The following is a 20,556-nucleotide window of genomic DNA, read 5'->3' on the forward strand; positions in this document are numbered from 1 at the left end:
GAGAGTCCGCACAAGTAGGCAGCTTGAACGGTCGCTCCGTTTATTCATCCAGGTGGTGACTCAACAGAACCCCAGGGCTCACGATGGTGATGGTGTTCAAATGGTGATTATGATCGATGTGTACAGGTGAGGAACTTGTCCCACCAATGATGGTGATTAGCCCACTTCACGAGTGCCTCGTGTGTAGCAATCAGCCGTGCGTTGCACAAATAGGCGCCCACAATATATTGTGTTGGGTAGAAGCAGAAAAGACAGAGAGAGAGAGAGAGAGAGAGCGATCTTTAATGAAGTCTGGCGATGTTAGCTGGGCTAAAATGCCTAACTTGCTACGCCAGTTGATGACGTGATGAAGATGATGGCGATGATGTCCAAGAAGTTGATGCGTACAGATACGGCGAGTTATTCACAGCGACTGGTCTAGACCTGTGTGTTGCAGGTACTCTATCAGAGCTTTGGTAGCCCGTAAAGCACGTTTGGGACAAGCCCAGGGTCCTAAAACGTCCTTTAGCTGCATGTCCACGGAAAGCGGCAGTCCCAAAGTCACTGCGAGGGATACTCTTTGAGCACTGAATCGAGCACATTCACAGAGCAGGTGCTGCAGGGTTTCTCGCACATCACAGTGTGGGCAGAGTGGCGACGTAGCCTGTTTTATCTTGAAGAGGAAGTTGCGCGTGTATGCGACATTCAACCGCATGCGATGTAGGATTGCTTGTACCCGCTTGGAGAGTCCTGGTGGCATTTTAAATTTGCAGTTGGGATCTATGAAATATAACGGCGCGTAATGACGTGATACGTCATCCCAGGCTGCACGCTGCATGTTCCATGCCACGCTGGATGCAAGTATAGATGCATCTTTCCTGGAGAATGGTATAGCTATTGCCGATCCATTATGCTTATGCGCAACGGATGCAGCAATGTCCGCCTTCACATTGCCAGTTATCCCACAATGGGCTGGAATCCACTGAAGTGCAATGTGATGGTGCGCTTGGAGAGCTTGGAGATGTAAAGCGTGTATGTCACACACAAGCTGGTCTTTTGGAAAAGATGCTAGACATTGAAGGGCAGCCCTTGAGTCTGTGAAGATGGCCCACTCTCGAGCGGGTTGCTTGACGATATGAGCGAAAGCCACCCTCAGAGCTGCAAGTTCGGTAGCCGTAGTTGACGTTCTGTGGCTGAGCATGACACTGATGGTAGTACGGGATGACGGTATCCACACCCCGATAGTGGATGATGTTGACGACACCGACCCATCAGTGTACACATGAGTGTGGTCTCTGTATATCCGCGACATGTAGTCCAGGGCGAGGAACTTTAGTGCGGGAGCCGGAATATACTCCTTCCTCGTGATAACGGGCACAGTAGTCGTGACTGGTATGGGCAGGAACATCCAGGGCGGGTGCTCAGGAGGAGAAGGCTCTTGATACTCCTTCGGCAGAAATTCACGCACTTCTTTGGCCCAGCTTGTCGCTAGAGGATGGCCCCGCTGTCTTGCCACAATCCGCAGACGCGCACGAAGCAACTCCTGCGTGCTTAGAGCGAGTGGTGAGAGCTGCCTGCATTCTGTCAGCGTTCCGATGGTAGAGGTTGTCTTTGGAACGCCAATGCAGACCCGCAGGACTTGTGCTTGCATGCTCTCTAGCGCTTTGACAGTTCCTTTTGATAGAGGGACCAAAGCAGGGATGCTGTAACTCAGCAGGCCAACGCAAAGCGCTTTGTATACCCGTAGAAGAGAATTGACTGAACAACCGCCAGTCTTGGTGGAGAGCATGCGGAATATGCGGGCGAAGGAAGTAATCTTGTCCTTGAGGTGGCGAACATGTGGCGACCAGGTGAGATTACTATCAAATGTCACTCCCAAGAACTTGTGGGTCCGGACGTATGGAATTGCGGTCCCTCCAACACTGAGGCCGTAGCGCGTAAGGTCACGCTTTGTGAAGGCCATCGCAGCACACTTATTCCCTGAAATCACTAATCCTCTAGTTGCCAGAAATGCCGCAATAGAGTCAATTGCCCGCTGCAGTCTTGAACGTAACACTCGCCTATTGCGCCCAGAACTCCATATACAGATGTCGTCGGCGTACAGGGAGATTTCTACCGACTTTGGCACGCATTTCTCCAGGCCAACTATAGCAATGTTGAAGAGTGTAGGGCTCAGCACCCCACCCTGTGGAACACCTCGGGTCACCTGATGTAGCGATGAGTCGCCCATGTCGGTAGACATGTACACATACCTATCGGAGAGGTAGTCCGATAGCCATGCGTACATGCGGCCCCTGATGCCTAAAGACTTCAGCGCAGAGCGGATGGCTTCATGCTCGACGCAGTCATACGCTGACTTGATGTCGAGGAACACAGCGACAGCAATGTTCCGCCGACACTTTGCTTCTCTTATGCTATTTACAAGGGCGATGACGTTGTCGAGGCTGCTACGACCCTTGCGGAAACCAGACATCTGTGCCGGGTATATATTTCGGATGGTCAAATCCCAGTCCAAGCGGAGCAGCACCATTTTTTCCATCAGTTTCCCGACACAACTCAGGAGCGCTATGGGTCGGTAAGACTCGATGGCGGTTGGAACTTTACCTGGCTTTAGGACTGGGACAAGGCGAGCGTGTTTCCACCTTGGCTCTAGATGACCAGTTTCCCACGAAAGATTGAAGGCATGCAGGAGGCAACTTCTTCCCTTTTCACCTAGATGCGAGATGGTTGTGTAGGTGATGTCATCCGGGCCTGGGCAGCTGGATTTCTTGACAGAAGCCAGTGAAGCGAGCAACTCTGCCATGGAGAATGGCTCGTCCATTGGGGACACCGGGCCTGAGCATCCCTCGTTGGGGGGAGAGTGTGGCGGAAGAAGAGCTGCTGGCGCTGCAGTAATTCTCCTGCAGAAGGCGTCAGCGACTTGGAGGTCACTGGTGTTCGTGCTCAGTGAGATGGATTTGAACGGGTGCAGTTGAATTTGCGGGGTCCGCAAACTTCGGAGCAAGAGCCATATTCTGGAGAGCGGCTTCCGGGGGTCCAGCTTGGAGCAGAAGGATTCCCATTCACGCTTGGCGAGCTTAATCATATGCCTTCGAATTGCCTTCTGGGCTCGTCTTGACGCACGGATATCTTCAGGCGCTTGTGTCCGGCGCGCTCGTCTTTCTGCTCTTCGACGCACTGCGCGAAGCCTCTCATACTCCGAGTCGGCGGCGGTGTATCCATGCGGAAGCCGCAGTACTTTGCTGCTTGACTTTCGAGCTCTTGACATCGTGTCCACGAAGGCTTCATATGAGCTCACCGAGTCCACGGCTTCCTCCACCACAGTTCTAAATGCCTCCCAGTCAGAGGAGCGAATCACACGCTGTGGACGAGAGCCCGAGAGACCATCTACTGCAATATAAGTCGGCGCATGATCGCTGCCATGCAGTTCAATGTCCACTGCCCAGCTCGTCCTAGGGAGGAGTTGTGACGAAACAAACGTGACGTCGAGGGCGCTGGACATCTTTCCCCGGTAGAAGGTGGGCTCTCCAGAATTGACAACGCACATACCCTGCCGGTGAGCAATGTCCAGAAGGTGCCTCCCTTTAGCCGTCGTTTTCCTACTTCCCCAGATTGGATGATGGGCGTTGAAGTCACCGGTCAAGATGTGCGGGGCTGGTGTAGTATTGATGATGCCTTCTAAGCGATTTAAGTCCAGTGCTACACGAGGTGGAATATAGGCGGCGATTATGATGAAGGACAACCCAGTGCCGCGAACTGTGGCTGCCACGTATTCGTTTCGTGCATCCGGTGATAGACCATGCTCTATTATGGTGAGGTCATTTCTAACGGCCATTAAAACTCTTGACATTTCTACGCCAGCCAGCGACCGCAGAACTGTATATCCCGAAAGGCGTATGTCTTCCATCAGCCGTGATTCAGAAATAGCGATCACGGGAAAACGATGTTTGCGTATGAATTGGCGTAGGTCCGAAAGGCGCTGCTTGAGTCCGCAGGCGTTCCACTGTAAGATTGTAGCTTTATCTCGAATTTCTTGTACTCTGGGAACTGTGATTGCACCAGCAGTTGCAGTTAACGCCATTGCATAAGTAGAGGTGAAACATAGTCCAGGAGTGTCAGGATAGCCACGGCTACCGGTGATGAAAGGGGGGCGAGGAAGAGGCGCACCGCCTCCACTACAGCTGATATCACAGAACGCAAGCCCCCGGAGCTCTGGTGATCCTTTGGCTCACGCTGCTCCCTCAGAGATGTTCGACGAGCAGGCTTCGAAGTTCGTACAGCTGGAGTTGGAGTCTCGTCTGATGGCCGAGCAGGCGCAGCTGTCGATGCAGGCGGGGCGGCATCTTTTGAGGGGGAGTCAACCATTGCTGCGGTAGCTCGTACTGGCAGAGCTGCAGTAGGGGGATGCTTCTGCTGCGATGCGCGATGGAGGACAGAAGAAGCTTTAGGCCTTATTGAAGCTAACGGAAAATTTTACACATGGGCTTAGATATTTTAGAATTGTACCTAGAAAGCTGTTTTACGAACTTAGAAGGCATAGTTCTTAGCGATAGTTAACGCGTTACTCAAGTTACAACGCTGTATCGAATGCACGGCGTCCAGCAGTTTTCGTCGTCCCCGGATAAGAGATGCGGAAGACGTGTGTCAGTGGACGGGAAAAAATTCGGGCTGTGTGACGTGAAGGAACTGTCTTTCGCAGATGCCAAAACAATGGTGATCAGTGTTCACGATAAGGAGCTTTCTTTTGTAATTTTAGTAGTCAATAGGTATCCCGCAAGGACTTGTGTCAAACGAAGAAAAACAGCGCCGAAGACTGGACAAAGTAAGGAACCACAAAACAAAGGCGTGGTTCCTTACTTTGTCCAGTCTTTTGCATTGCTTTTCTTCATAGTACAATGCACCAACTGGCCCTTAAGCAAACCCTCCTGAAACGCATGTCAAAGTTTTTCCTAATGAACCTGATATGTGTCGCACTGAAACTTGACAGACATGATAACGCAATTTCAGTGGGAACCCTAAGTTGATGCAGTTTAACCAGACAAATTTTGCATCCGCCGTCATCTGGGTATGACTTTGACCACAAAATGTTAAGGGTCTCTCAAGACGAATCTTATGAAACCGGATTTTCGCGCCCTTTTTTATAGCGTTAATGTAGGTATTGCAGACACGACTGTGATTTCTTGCATTCACAAGAATGAGAGTCACGGTTGTTGCGGCTCCCTCGAGGTGGCTTAAAAGCTCAAAATGGGGTTCGGTCGGCACCAGAATCCCGGGACGCTCGCCGCCGAGTCTGTACACAAAGCAGCCGCGTCGGCGGATTGCCTGGAAAGCGCGTCATCCTTATTTCATATTTGCCGCGCTTTCGAGGCGCTTTTTCAAAGAAAGTGCTACGAGTTGTGCCGCGCCTCCGCCAGATGGCGCCACGGGTCCCGCGACCGAGAGAAGACGCAGTGAAACATCCCCCTCGCGAGGTCGCGAGGGGCACGATCAAATGCAGAGCATTTCCGGGGGCGGACAACGTTAAGTAGTTTGCGTTACGTTAATGTTGTCGCACTTGTGGCAACTGCTGACGAGAGAGCGCTCGTCAGCAGTAATTTGAATGAGTCAACGATATAAGGCGCGTTCGTAGCGTCCCAGTCTGTGTCGGCTTTGTGGCGCAGTGGGTAGAGCACCATGTACATTGCGTTCCGCCCGCAGGGTCGAGGGATCGAAACCGGGCGCCGGATAGTATTTTTTATTATATAGTAGGGAGGGGTGCGGTGCGGACTACGGACGTCAACGCGGGTGACATCGTGAGTTACTGAAATGCTCTGCATTTAAAATGGTAAATTTGGGTATTGCAGCCCACCTTTGGCAATGAACCTTTGCCACGAACTTTATCTGCGCATACGCATGCAGGCTCCGCCATTACTTTTGGTGGCTTAGAGCTATTGCCGCATTTTACGGATGCCGTGGGGGCGCCGGGGCGAACTTCAAACACATTCTCGTTGGCATTCGGTGGCCACTGCGAAAGCGCTAAGTCATTGCACGGCCAATCATGGGCATTGCCAAACGTGCTAAACTTCGTCGAGAGCGCGCCCAAAGAGCGACAGACATCTGCGCATGAAGCGCTATGTTCGTGCAAAGAGAGCCTCTTAGGTATCACTACGGACGCGCCCCGCGATTAGCAATATAGGACAAGAGCATCACCGGCATTCGTGGCCGAAAGCCACACCACTTGTGATTTCTATATTCGTCGCTACCAGCGCTGTTCTTGGGGTGGAAATGGTCCATTCCTGCAATGAGAGCCGTATTTATATTCGGCATATCCTCTTGAGCATACTGCCCGCGTACCGAGGCGACGGAAAATTTGTGAAAGAACATTCCGTTTTCGCACGGCTACTAGCAGCTGTATTGATGCCCGACCGAGCAATCCGGTTTCCGAGGCGGCGCGGCAAAATATCAGCAGGTTGGATGCGCGCGGGAGCGTTGGACGCGGCTGGTCATCCGGCTGCCAAACCGGTGCTTACGTCAAACCGGTGCCAAACCGGTGCTTACGTCAAACCGGTGCCAAACCGGTGCTCACGTGTGCTCACCGGCTGCCAAACCGGTGCTCACATGTTCGACCCTGGGTCGAAAACGTGAGCGGAAAGGGCGCGAGGGAGCCAGGTCCGATTCCGGCCACGGGAAGCGTTTTTTAGGGGCGAAGCACCAATTATGACTTCGCATTGTCCAGGGCTTGGCGTCCGTGTTGCGGTTGCGCATGCGCGAGGAGCATTTGATTGGATTTGGATTGGATTGGATAGAACATATGCAAGGACATATTAGTAGAAATTAAGAAGAAATGGACGTGGGCAGGGCATGTAATGCGAAGGCAAGATAACCGTTAGTCATTAAGGGTAACAGAGTGGATCCCTAGAGAAGGCAAGCGTTGCAGGGGACTGCTGAAAGTTAGATGGGCAGATGAGATCAAGAAGTTTATGGGGATAAATTGGTCACAGTTAGCACAGGACCGGGGTAATTGGAGAATAATGCGAGAGACCTTTGCCCTGCAGTGGGCGTAGATAGGCTGATGATGATGATGATGATGGATATGACAAACGGCCACAGTTAGACTACTCGCGCCAGACCACTCTTAAAGGGGTCCTGAAATGCCTTCCGCCGATGCATGGATGTACATGTAACCAAATAAAGCAATGTATTAGCAATCTCCTCCTGCAAGAATTTTGTTAAAGCGATGAGTATTAGCTGAGAAATCGTAAATCAAAAACAGCGAATTATCGTCGCGCCGTATTTCCTCCTCCTTTCAACTGTTTCTTCGCTGTTGGCCTCCCCTCCCATGATGCTCCGCTCCTCAGCGGTGACGTACTTCCGCTATTGCGCTCCCACAGACTGCCGTCTGCTACGGGCCAGCTCTTTCGGCTTTTTCTTCTCTGTAGACACCATGGAGACAGGCTGGAAAAGCGAACGAATGACCTGGCCGCATGTGTGCGGCCTGGCCTTGCCCTTTCGCGGTGTACGTAGCTGCAGGGCTGCAGTTGGTATCGGCGGCGAACTCGCAGCCGCGTGGGGAGACTCGTGCGCTCGTTCCGCACCGCGCACTGTTTATCCAAAAAGCGCGGTCTCAAATGTGGCCCCGCTGGTGCCGGGTGTTATTTTGCGGTGGTTGTAATTCCTACTACCGGCGGCATGTGAAAAGACATTTTCAACCGACACAGAACCCGTGCACAAAACGCGCCGGATCGGATCGCTTTATCAGCGGCGATGAACGTGAAGGCGAAGAGCAAACCAACGCTGCACTCGATCAGCGAGAACCCGTGTTCTGACAAGCTGCACCCATGTGTTGCATTCAACACTGACGGGAAAGCGTTTGTTTGCACTTGTTTGGATAGTCGTAAAATGTCCAAACACTCCGGCACTCCGCTAGCAGATCAGCCGGCGAGACATTTCGGAAAACATTTGACAGATGGCGCCGTATGCATTAGTGTGTCGCTACGCAAAACTGATGAGACGCTCTACTAAAACTCCCATCGCGGTGTCACGTAGCGGGACGCAAAAATTTAGCGTTTAGCGTATGCAAAGGCCACAAACGCTGTACTAAAACTCTATTAGCAGCAAAATAGCGTGCGTATGTGAAACCGCTTGCGTTTACAAAGCTGCACGCCGAGCGCGTACGTTTCAAACCTAGTGACATCGTTTAAATACACTGGCAAGCACAGTGTAACGTAGTCAGATATCAACCGTATGCTCAGGCGACAAGCAAGAGCTTGTTTTTATGTGGGGCGGAGATTGCGCATAAATGCCCGTTCGCACTTGCGACGAAAGCGAGTGAGAGCGGCAGGAATTCCGTCGCTTTGTCGCGCGACGATCGTTTTTGTCGAATGGTCGGGACAAATTTTGGTTGCGCGACAGAATTCCCGTCGCTTTCGCTCGCTTTCGTCGCAAGCGGGAATGGAAAGTTCTGCCGCTGCCGTCTGCTACGCAGCTCGGAGGTAACCGCGCGATCTGCTCGGGCCGGATGAACGCGCACACTCCCGCACGGCAGCGCCCCAAGCGGCAGACGGCCGCGTACATCGCTCCCGGCGCCCGCCTGGAGCCCACCCTCGGCACACTAGCCAGTATATTTCAGGCACTATAATGGAGGAAAGATTTTTTGCTTCCGATGAACCTAGTTCTTTGCCCCTGTGTTTTTAAATACGTGAAGTGGTTAGCACGTCGTCCTCACGCAGCTCTGTATCGTCGTAGCATCGCTGATTGTCCGAACGAAGCTTGCAGCTAAGCCAATGCAGCGACCGAAGCTGTGTGTGTGTGTGCATCGCCTCCTGTGTGTTGTGGACGCGTTCGTTTCGCGATGAAATGCGACATTGTACTTCTGCGGGTGGATAGTGCTTCCCATGGTCTGGATTATCTTTCTCGAACGACGTACCACTCAACCTCGCATGGGGTATGTGCAGTGTGCCTGGCTAAAAGCCTTCTCGCTTGCGCGCCAGAGTTGTGACTTGCTGCTCGTCCCCGCAAACCGGGTGTGAGGTGAGTGCCGTATTTACGACGGGCAGGAGGAGGCAACTCATCGTCTGTCAATCGCGGTTCAGACTTGCAACGCATGTTGTGACGTTGCGTTCGTTCGAAACGCATCTCTGGATTGTTTTGAAGTTGAATAAAATGTACGCGTCAAACCCGGGCATTGGGCTCAGGGCGTTCTCTGCGATTGCACCAAAGAAGTGCCACGGGACTTTCTTTATGGTACGTACTCACGTAAGATAAAATCCACGTCGTGTTATGGCCGTGTTGCATTCAATACAAACGGTTAAGCGTTTGTTTACACTTGTTTCGTTTGTCGTAAAATGTCAAAGCACTCCGGCACTCCGCTGGCAGATCAGCCGGCGAGCCGACGCTGAGCAGACGACTCATCTCTTTGCCGGAAGTGCGTGAAAAAGCCGCCCAATAGCAGGATGTCTAGCTCATGACGAACATCTGGGAATAGATGATGTAGACATGTGAAGATGGCGGCGTCCAAAAACACGAAGGAAAGGGTGAGAAAAAAGCGACAAACTTTGCAACGAAAGTGTGAGCTTTCCGCTGCGCGTAAAAGAGTAATACTTGGCACAGGTGACGTTGGCGACCCAATCTAGCGATTGCGCTAGTTCATTTAGTGTGCTCAAAATGCCTTTCAGGGCCGCGAGGTGGGATGTCGCGAGGTGGGACCCCGAGCTGAACCAGGATCATGCAACACTAACTGACTTCTGTAGTGGTTTGTGCCTTGTTGCCAAGGCAACCGATGTTTGAGATTTTCAAAGAAATGGCGCTCAATCTGTGGTGTAGGTCAACGTTTATAGAACCAAGGTCGGTTCTATAAACGTTGGTGTAGGTAGTGGCGCCCTCTAGTGGAGCGCCCGCTCACTGTGTGCGCTTGGTTGTATTAATTGTAACTAGATGTCGTTGCTGTGGACGCACGTGACGGGTCACGTGCGTACAACGTTTTTAGATTAGGTCAGTTTGCAAACTGCGCCTCGAGAGGCGGCACCATTTTGTCGCCATTCCGAGAGGTGGCGCTGGCGTTGCGTTGAGATCTAGTTTGGGGAGCGAGGCTCGCCCCGGCCATGTATTTTCGCTGTGGTGTTGGTGCTCGCCTGTTCGTCACGTCTGTATTAACGTATTAGATCTGTGCTGTCATCGTGCATACATATTTTAGTGGATCTCTGAAGTGCCGGTGCGGTTTGTTGACGTGCTGCGCGCCGGGCTGCCGTTCGGGGTATGCTTCGGAAGCGGCAAAGTCCGTGCAGCGGCATTTCTTCAAAGCGCCGAAGGGTCGTTACGGATTGAAGGCGTGGGAAAGCGCGATTCCGCAGAAAAAATTCAAGGTTACGCCATAAACATACGTTTGTGACATTCATTGTGAGCCCTCAGACATCGTCAACTGTTACGAACACGTCGTGAACGGTCAAACTGTAAGGATACCGTAAGGCAGGTGGACTCGGAGGGACGGTGCGGCACCCCGTATTTTCCCTACATACCTCAGCATCTGTCGGCAACCAAAGACGTCAAATTCATGCCGAAAACAACCCAAATGGATGACAGTGGTTCCCACCTATGTTGCGTCCTGCCAAAATGATGGACCTTTGCGCGATGAAACTGGCGTAAGTGGCGGTATGAGTGGTGTAGAAAGCGCCGAAGTCAGCACGTACGTTGGGAACTGAGCTGTGGTTTGCGGTTATGCAGGAATTCAGCAAATGTCCGACATTTCAATCGTAGAATGTGAAGGCTTCACCTACCCAGGTTATCTTCTACAAGCTCGAAGATTCTGGGTGTGATTGAGAAGGCTGCAGTAGTCGGGCAAAACTTGTCGGTTGAAGTTAATTCAAGAGGTTTGCTTGTCCCGCCGTGTAGCTACAGCGATAAAAATGGGAATACTCAGCCCCAGCTGGCAAGGCGGAAGAATGTAGCATCATCCCTTAAAGATCATCCCATTTGTTCCAAGATCAGCCCTTGGAACAAATGTTACCTGTTTCCAGACGTTTCATCCGCAACAACTGCCGTGAAAGGGCATGCAGTGTGTGTGGCACAACATTCCCGGTGCTGTCAGATGAGATCCCTAGCCGGCGCGGTGGCTAAGGCGCCGTGCTGCTGGACGCAAGGACTCGGGTTCGATTCCCGGCCGCTATTCTGATAGAGGCGGAAAGCGAAAACACCCGTGTGTTCGAGATTTCAGCGCATGTTAAAGATCCCCTACGTGGTCAAAATTAATCCGGAGCCCTCCACTACGGCGCGCCTCATCGCCTGTGAAGTGTCGGTGCGTTAAACCTCTTATAAATCAATCTGACTAGTCAAAACTGAGAAGTGTTGCCTATCTGTAGATTGCAAAAAGAGACGAGCAGGAAAAATCAACGCAGAAGATAGCATAAGCGATGGCTCAACGGAAAAACTACCGGGCTAAACGCTCTAAAAAATCGGCACATCAGGGCTACAATTGAAGATAAATTAAGGCTAAACGCTTTAAAAAATCGGCATATCAGGGCTACAAGAAGGTAAATGAAAGTTTCTGTCCGTCAGATTTACAAACCAACAAAAAAGAATAGCAGTACGACAAACATTCTGATCCGAAAAAAACGTTTATTTCTTTTAAGAAACGACATTTATACCTGTCAAAGAAATAAAAAACATTGGTTTAATAATTGGTTCAATTTTCTTTGTTAACAGCGAAGCTGTTTAACAAATCGTAATTTTTCGTTTCCGCACTTAAAATACCAAGAATTTGCTGAGCTCGCACGTCAGCATTTGGTTTCCAATCGGCTCACTTTATCAGTTTTGTTGGGGTTGTAAATATGTTGTTGTGAAAACGTGCCTACTGTATTTGCTTCCACAGCATAAATAAAAATTTCGAGGCGTCTTTTCTTGATTCCAAGTAGATGGCTGACTATTGTAGGCTTCCCCGCAGTTTCAGTATCGTAAGACGCGTTCGGATATGCTTTAAACATTATTGAGCTATAAGAGATCCCGTACTGGGGGAAAATAAATATACGGAACGGGAAGCAGCCGAAGACAAGCGGACTGTGCAGTGTTTGCCTTTCCTTTTTTTTTTCTTAAGTACAGCTTGTTTCTCGTCATCCTGTATCGCCTCTCTTGTCGTCTGCATCTGCCAGCGCCGAGCCGGCGGAAATCAGCTGATAGGCAGGTAGAAGGCCGTTTTGCAGCGCGTGACCGTGAACCTAAATGCGCGGTTACACTGTTACACGTCTTCAGTGTCTTCAGTGTGGCCGCAGCAGGTTTGCGAAGCGGCTCGCTCTAACAATGCCGCAATGCTCGGTGCCAGGCTGCAAGTCGCGATCGGTACCCAAGGAATTGGGCGTCACTTTCCACCGGTTAGTGCATCATTCCGCTGACAAGTATTGCTGTACATCGGTGTGCATTCATCCTTTGTTTGCAATCGCCGCCGTTTATAGGTTCCCAAGCGATGGAGAACGCCGCAAACAGTGGGCGAACGCTGTGCGGCTACCGGACTGGAAAGTGCCCAAGTTTGCGTTGCAGTTTCACTGGCAATCCCAGAGATGACTAGTCAATTAAACGGCCGTTCTATATATATAGGTAAGCAGTACTTCATGCAGATTTCACGCTAAAAAATTGTGGAATGTTTTTACCGTTGTTCGCGTGCCTTCGATAGAATTTTTTGCGAAGGAGGAGGAGGAGGAGGAGGCAAAACGTTTTATTGAGTAAAAAAAAAATGAGAGGGTGGGTGGCGTCAATAAACTTTTTTTCGCCAAGTTTCAACTTGTCTCAGTGTCAATAAATTCAAGGTAATATCAGTTGAAAACGTTCATACACTAACCTCGCAGTATGAAGCGTTGAAAAGCGAAATCCAGAGCGAGACCACAAAAAGATCCAGATTCCAGATCCAGCACTCTTCCAGTCAACAGACGGACACCTACTAAGGTAATAGGACGATGGAATTTATCAACTGGGAATCTACCTTGTAACAGTTGCAAAGGCACTGCCGCGCATTGCCGGCCTAGCAAACTATATATTGCAGCGGCGATAACCAAAAAATTGAGTTGCGAATCGTTCGGTTGCAAGTCGCCTACGTACTGCACACCGTGTATCACTTCCCGAAAATCTACCTGACGGGTGTCCGCGCGTACGACGGGACGGCGCGTTCACGATATCTGCACTTCAATAGGCGCGTCGTGATCGCGCCCGGAGCAAAAGCTTGACGCGGTACAAGGTGCACTTGCAAGTAGAAATTAAATGACATATTCACATCGGCGCAGCTGTCGCAACTCGCAGCATCCTTTTCGAGTTCCGCAAGACCACAGCGCAGCAAAGCGAAGCAGCAATCTTCGCAATCGGACGACAAGGCAGGCGCTGCCTTTCCTCCATGACTGGCGAACGGCGGGCGGGCTGTTGCTAGGACGCCGTTGCTAACGCGACTTCAAATGGCCGCCGAAAACACGTGACTTCGTCCACACTTTTGCCAATGCGCGGGGATAGCTGGGGGCCTCTCCTAAGCTTTTTTTTCCTCCATGCGTCTCGGTGTCGTCTTGTTGAACAATAAACGTTCTCTTTGGGTTTGGTCTTGGTACGAGCAGGCCGCACTCCTTCTTCTTGGGCTTGTGCGTGGGCCCGGCGCGCTGAGCCTTCGCTCCCGTCGCTGCCGAGGCCGCTCGCCGTCGCCCACGACACAACATCTTTTTGGCGACGAGGATGGGATGCTTTTCTTCTGCTGCGACGACATCGTCGACGGGTCCGGCAGAATGAAAACGTGAGTGCGTTTGACCTCGCTCGAGTGTGACTGTCCGGCGCGTCTGGCGTCGCGAGGCCTAGCGTTCTTTGTGCTGACGCTTGTCGAACCGTCGTTTAGGCCTCGCCCTACTTCGTTCTTCTGCTTCTGCTCCTGCGTCTCTCTCCTTCCTGCTTGGCAGCATGGGCCTCTTCGATAACCTGCCCGTTTTCCTCGAATTGCCGGGGCCGCCTCCGATTCCGTGGCATAACTGGAAAAAATTGTTTCAGGCCCATCTCGAGGCGGCTGGCGGCAGCGACTGGAATGACGGACGACGCGCGTCGGCGCTCGTCAGCGTTTTGGGTAGGGAGGGGCAACGAAGGTATTTTGCTGAGGCGGAGCAGGACGAAGCAAGGAGGGACGCCGCCAGTAACGTGACCGACGCTAATGTAACCAGCCCTATCGTGACCGACTCCGCGACCGACTGTAGTGTGACCGCATCCTCGGCTCCGGCCATTTCGAAATTCGACCAACTTTTGGAGCAGCTGGACCGGCTCTTCGCTGCGTCCACAAATACGCTTGTTGAACGACATGAGTTCACAAGCCGTCGTCAATTTCGGGGGGAAAGTTTTTTAGAATACGTGACCGCTCTAAAGGAGAAAGCCGTACGTTGCAAGTTCGGGCTGACGTACGCGGAGCGCGTCCGAGACCAAATCATACATGGAACGTCTAACCCCCAGGTTAGAGAAAAGCTGCTCGCACATGGCGAAAAGTTGTCTTTGGAGAAAGCTGAAGAGATTGGTCGGAGTTTTGAATCTTTGTCGTTGGCGAACCAAGCCTTCGGTTCGCATCATCAAGTACAAGCAGTAGGTCGACGAGGAGAAGGTGGCGTCGCGGAAGATGACAGTCGGGGAAGCCGCCGCGCTCAAGATGGCGGCGTGGAGAATCAAGATGGCATGGGCCGCCGGGGAGGCCGGCGCGCTCAAAATGGCGGCACAGGAATTCAAGATGGCCTGGCCAGCCGGGGAGGCCGTGACGTCATTTCACCGGGTTCGGGAAGGCAAGATGGTGGCCCCCAAGATGGACGTTTCCATTCGCAGTCAGCTGCAGAGTTTCGCGGTACAGTTCAGGCGAAGAAGTTTGCAGGCAAGCTTCAGTTGTGCGAACGATGCGGAAATAAATGGCATAATTCAGCATTTCCAAATTGTCCAGCCAGAAATCGGCGCTGCAACTCTTGTAATAAGTGGGGACATTTCGCATCGATGTGCCGTAAGCCGGCACCAGTGCATCGAGTTTCTTCGGAGGAAGCTACGGGCTTCGCTCCGGCACCGGAACCTGTCCAGCATCCACGGAGATCAACGCAACCGCAAGATCTTCCGTCTTAACAGTCAGCACTTCTTCTAGAAAGGACTTAGTCGTCCAAGCTGAAGTCAGCGTCAACAATCCTCCAAGAAAGGACTTAGTCGTTCAAGCCGAAGTCAGCGGAGTGACCATGCAACTCTTAGTCGATACCGGAGCATCCGTGTCGTTGATGACTGTCGAAGATTTCAAGCGTCACTTCAGTAAACAGCATGCGCTGTCCAATGCTTCCGTCAACTTGTGGAATTTTTCCAAACAACGTATCGGCATCCGCGGCTCATTTCAAGCTCCTGTTCAAGTCTTGCAACGGTCTTGCTCCGTCACATTCTACGTCACCGACAAAGGGACATCTCTTTTGGGGCTCGACGCCATCCAGCAACTGGGCATTCAGATCGACGGTGCGTCTCTTACGTGTCGACTAGCATCGGTGTGTGCAGTGCAGTGTCCCGTGAACGTGCCCCCGGGTTTCGAACATCTCTTCAACGGCGAGTTGGGTCTTGTCAAGGACGTCTCGCATAAGATCCAACGGCGGCCAGGTGCGACTCCAGTTGCATCTAAGCTACGAAGATTGCCTCTTGCTCTCCGTGATCCAGTGTCCAGCGAGCTGCGACGCCTCGAGGACAATGATGTCATTGAGCGTGTCGACGCCTCGGAGTGGGTTTCGCCACTCGTCGTCGTCCGGAAAAAGAACGGGGACATTCGGCTGTGTGTGGGCCTCCGGGAACCGAATAAGGCAATTATCATTGATGGGTATCCTTTACCGCATGTTGAAGAGCTGTTGCAGATGTTTCATGGTGCTGTTTGTTTTTCTAAGCTTGACTTGGCGTCGGCTTATCATCAGTTGTTGCTGGAAGAGGGCAGTAGGGACTTAACTACTTTCGTGACTCATGAAGGTTTATTCAGGTTTAAGAGGGTGTGTTTTGGTCTGGCGTCGGCGCCTGCGGTTTTTCAAAAAATGATGTCTCAGATCTTAAAGAATTGCAAAAATGTCGTTTGCTATCTTGATGATATTCTTGTGTGGGGAAAGACTCAGTCTGAGCATGACGCGAGCTTGGTTGAAGTCTTAACATGTATAGCAAACAGTGGCATGAAGTTGAACGACAAATGTCTGTTTTCGGTCAAAGAACTTGATTTTTTGGGTCACAAGATTTCGGCTGAGGGCATCTCACCTTTGGAGAGCAAAGTAAAAGCTATAGTTCATGCTCCCGCTCCTACGGACATAAAGTCACTACAATCATTTTTAGGTCTTGCAGGATACTATGCCAAGTTCATAAAGAACTATGCAGAGATAGTTGAACCACTGCGCCTCATGCTCAGGAAGGGTCAGACGTTTTGTTGGTCTGATGATGCTCAGCGCAGTTTTGATCAGTTGAAAGCGTACCTCACTTGTTCTCCTGTCGTGAAGGTCTTTAATCCTGACTTGCCTGTAGTAGTTACTACCGACGCATCTGATGTGGGAATTGGCGCGGTACTACAGCAGCGGTATGGTTCTCGGCTTGAAACCATAGCCTTTGCATCTAGAACTTTGTCGGAGACTGAGAGAAAATACTCTGTGGGAGAGCGCGAAGCGCTGGCTTGTTTGTTCGCGTGCGAAAAGTGGCACATTTTTCTTTGGGGCAGACGGTTCACACTTAGAACTGACCATCAGGCTGTAGTTGCTTTGTTAGCCGCAGGAGACTCAGGTCGGAGACCTTTAAGGATTTCACGGTGGTCAGCTCGTCTGCTGTACTACAATTTTGACATCGAGTATTGCAAAGGGTCAGAAAATCTGGTGGCTGACGCTCTATCGAGATTACCCATTCAGACCGGTCAAGAACTTGTTAAGGAGAAAGAGATAGTGTCATTAGTAACATCAGTAGTCGATAAAGAAACCGTGCAGCTGGCAACGAAGGCCGATGTGACGTTGCAGAAGGTAGCAGAGTATGTGTCAAAGGGTTGGCCTGATAAGAAAAAGGTACACAGTGATTTAACTGCTTACTTTCATGTAAGGGATGAACTTTCTGTTGTGGACGGATTACTCATGCGTGATGACCGTGTAGTCATTCCTTGTGTACTGGTACCTACGTTTCTCGAGTTAGCACATGAAAATCATGAAGGAATAGTACGAACGAAGCAACTTCTCCGGGAACGTTACTGGTGGCCTCAAATGGATCGCGATGTTGAAGAACATGTAAAGCATTGTCACGTTTGTCAGCTGGCAGACAAGTCTGCTAAGCCTCATGTAGCTCCGTTGCAGCCAGTGGAATGGCCTGAAGGGCCTTGGCAAAAGTTGGGAATGGACATCGTCGGTCCGTTAGATGTGTCGTACCCCCGATTTCTTGTTACACTAGTCGATTACTACTCTAAGTGGCCTGAGGTTCTGGGCACAAATTCCATTTCAACTGAGGATGTCATTAAGTTGTTGGACTGGTCTTTCAGTCGGGAAGGGCTCCCTGAGGTTTTAGTGACGGATAATGGACCCCAGTTTGTCTCCAAACAAATGCAAGAGTATCTAAAGGAGAAAGGTATCCGCCACGTGTTCTCGTCGAATTATTACCCTCAGGCTAACGGCCAGATTGAACGGTTTAACAGAGTTCTCAAAGAACATTTACAGGTAGCCAGACTTGAAGGCAAGGATGCTTCGAAGAGCATTACACAATTTCTTGGGTCGTATCGGGTCACACCACATTCAGTGACAGGTCTTTCTCCAGCTTTTTTGCTGCATGGACGTCAGCCTCGTTCCAAAGTGGATATTAGCAACTTCAGGATACGTAAAAGGGCAGCAGAATCGGACAATTTCCTGCCTCATGTTCGGAATCAGGTCTTCACGAAGCAGCATAAAGCTAAACAGTACTTTGACAGAAGGAAAGGTGCGCAGCAGACCCGCATAAAGGTGGGAGATGTCGTGAAAGTAAAATTCCGTAAGCAAGGATTTCTGAAGTATAGTAAGCCGTTGACAGTGCAAGCTCAGGTTGCACCTTTCACCTTTAGGCTCAGTGATGGAAAGATCTGGAACGCTTCAAAACTCACAGTCGTTCCGAAGGGAATCGAGGTTGGCTCAGCACCGTATTCCTTTGACAATGTTGAACTCTCGTCGAGGCATAAAGAGTTTTTGTACTCTTTGTCTAACTTGGACATTTGTGACAGTCAGTACCCTAGTCTACAGTTGTCAGAAGGGACAAGCCCCAGGGTTCAGACAGACCCTGATCTGTCGGAGGTTTCTACCAGTGCAAGGTCTGAATCCGTTGCCCCTCGGGAACCATTAGAATGTCAGGAAGAAAATAGTGAACAAATAGATCCAAATAACCATGTAGACAAAACAAGGGAAAATGAGGGGGCGTCTGGATCGTCAAATAATGCAAGTTCAACGTCTACGCGTCCGCGCCGTAAGACTAAGCAGCCTCAGTGGCTTCGCGAATATGTGCAGTAAGGGGTATACGTACGGTTCATGCTTTGCGTCATGTTGAAGGTGTCATGTCTGTGTTGAATCGTATATCATCATTGAAAGTGTTTTGGACGGGTTTTTTTTTGGGACTTACAGAACTGTCGTGAGCGACTGATAGCCTGTTGTGTGAGTCAAGTGAAAGGAAGATGCAGACATTCTTCAAAGCACGGGAGAATGATGTGGAGTGTGCATTTAAGATGCTGTATGTATTTCGCAGAGTGTGCGAACTTCTTTTTGCACGGGGAGATGATGTGGTGTAGTGCATTTAAGATGCTGTAGGTATTTCGCAGAGTGTGCGAACTTCTTTTGCACGGGAAGATGATGTGGTGTAGGTAGTGGCGCCCTCTAGTGGAGCGCCCGCTCACTGTGTGCGCTTGGTTGTATTAATTGTAACTAGATGTCGTTGCTGTGGACGCACGTGACGGGTCACGTGCGTATGCGTCTCGGTGTCGTCTTGTTGAACAATAAACGTTCTCTTTGGGTTTGGTCTTGGTACGAGCAGGCCGCACTCCTTCTTGGGCTTGTGCGTGGGCCCGGCGCGCTGAGCCTTCGCTCCCGTCGCTGCCGAGGCCGCTCGCCGTCGCCCACGACACAACACAATCCAGCGCTAGAAAGCTCAGAGCCGCGGCGGAGCATGTTTTGCCAACCTTGCCGCTCTCCACCACGCGTCGCCCCAGGTTGAACTGGTCACAGGATTGAAGCGTTTTGTGCACGGGTTCTGTATCGGTTTTAAATGTCTTTTTCACACGCCGCCGGCAGGAATTACGACCGCCGCAAAATAAGACCCAGCACCAGTGGGGCCACATCTGATACGGCGCTTTTTGGATAAACATTGCGCGGTGCATCAAAGGGAACGAGCGCACGATCCTCCCCGTGCGGCTGAGAGTTCGCCGCCGATAAAAAGTCACGTGCCGCCGATAGCAACGGCAGCAATGTACACCGCGAAAGGGCAAGGCCAGGCCGCCGCACACATGCGGCCAGATTTTTCGTTCGCTCTTCCAGACTTGAGCGGAGTGCGGGATTCATGGTGTCAACAAAGCTTGCCCGTAGCAGACGGCAGTCTTAGGAGCGCAATAGCGGAAGTACTTTACTGACAACTGTTTTGACCGAACGGGCGCACGAACTCGGCTAGAGCCTGACGCCGTGCCCACGTTGTTTTCTTTCTAGCATAAATCCCTAGCATAAGTTTCTAGCATAAATCCCGTTAGAGCTGCGTCGTCTTCTCTCAAACCAAGACCCAAGTGACATTTTCGTTCTCCTTTGCAATTAAATTCTCCTTCATATTAACGCCCCATATTTCGGTATAGCATAAGTTGTGATCTCAACGCGATGTGTACAGCCAAAATGCAATAAAGTGAGAACAAAATGCCAAAATGCACCAATGGGGACGCTTATCAGCGGGTGAGAAGCGTAGCAGACGCCTGACTTCCGGGACGAGCCGTTGAACTTCCGGTGGCCGTGCGCGCGCCCGGCCGCGACAGCGGGTTGACGTGTCTTTGGCTACTCGCCCCTGTTCTCTGCTTCCCCTTGCGGGTTTTGGCCAAGTTTTTTAGATTTCAGATTGCTTTTTCATTTCGTTTAGAGAGCACTTTCTAACGCTGGAGCATTTCCTAAATTGTAGGTTCGGGAAGCAGGTGAGCTGATGTCGTTCAGCTCTCCCGGCCAGGGGCCATCGCCCTGGTCGGCTTCCCTTTCTGCGCAGGAGCTGCCTCTGAATTTATTCTCCAGTGGTGGCGTGAACAGGGTTCCTGTGGCTCTGGTTCCGGCTAATGGGGCGTCCATTCGTCTCAACCATCCCGGGGCAGTCCAGTCGGCCCTGCAGGGTGCCACGCAGCACTACCAGTCGGTGACCGAGGTCCGGCAATTCGGCAAGGGTGGCCTAGTGTGTAGTCCTCAGATCTGTCCTGCATTTCTGACCTGCTAAACTGTCGCATGTTCGGCTCCATTCCGGTGAGTGCGTTCATCCCTCACCATCTTGCGTGCTCAAAGGGCATCATACGGGGTGTTAGCGCAGAGTTGAGCGCCACGGACGTGCTCCACAAATTTGCAGATGCTGGGGTGATTGCAGTGTATCGCTGCAGCCGAGAGGCCAATAACACCAGGG

The 20,556-nt window shown here is 51.3% G+C and overlaps 1 protein-coding gene across 1 annotated transcript in view; it reads left to right on the forward strand.

Moving 5' to 3' along the window:
* LOC144172744 (monocarboxylate transporter 5-like) overlaps positions 1–20,556 on the forward strand; it is a 91,678-nt gene continuing 71,122 nt past the window's right edge. Inside the window, exon 1 of the mRNA XM_077701354.1 lies at positions 1–126. The gene's annotated coding sequence lies outside the window, so the exon portion shown is untranslated. The remainder of the gene's footprint in view (positions 127–20,556) is intronic.

This window comes from Haemaphysalis longicornis, unplaced genomic scaffold (assembly GCF_048455015.1).
Source record: "Haemaphysalis longicornis isolate Haplotype H1 unplaced genomic scaffold, Haemaphysalis longicornis Haplotype H1 scaffold_26, whole genome shotgun sequence".
In the NCBI taxonomy this organism is placed as follows: Eukaryota; Metazoa; Arthropoda; class Arachnida; order Ixodida; family Ixodidae; genus Haemaphysalis; species Haemaphysalis longicornis.